Genomic DNA, 436 nt, shown 5'->3' on the forward strand with positions numbered 1-436 from the left:
CTATGCATCTGCTCTCCCACTGTGGGGAGCAACTCGGACTATACTGTTACTGGAATTAAGACTTATTCTATGCATCTGCTCTCCCACAATATGGCGCTGGGAGAGGAGAAAACAGCTTCTACCCAGCTGCCTCCAGTTCAACCAATAAACAGTAGGACTTGCTCCTGATTGGAGGAGAGCAGCGTACTCGGCGTGTGGGCAGCCGAGTTGGGATTGGCGGAGGAGGACTATAAAGGAGGAGAGAGACGGCATGCACCAGGAACATCTATGGGGAACATCTAAGGGAACCCGTGCAGCCCCCGAGAAAGCCGGCCGGCGGTGTGCCGCTCCCCTGCGGAAGTGGGGAATGTGGCCAGGGGGAACTGCCCTTCCACGGAGGTGGAAGGGATAGTAGCCAACCCGGGAAGAACCAGCAGCAAACCCGGGGAAGGCCGAG

This window comes from Oryctolagus cuniculus, chromosome 1 (genome assembly GCF_964237555.1).
Source record: "Oryctolagus cuniculus chromosome 1, mOryCun1.1, whole genome shotgun sequence".
NCBI lineage: Eukaryota > Metazoa > Chordata > Mammalia > Lagomorpha > Leporidae > Oryctolagus > Oryctolagus cuniculus.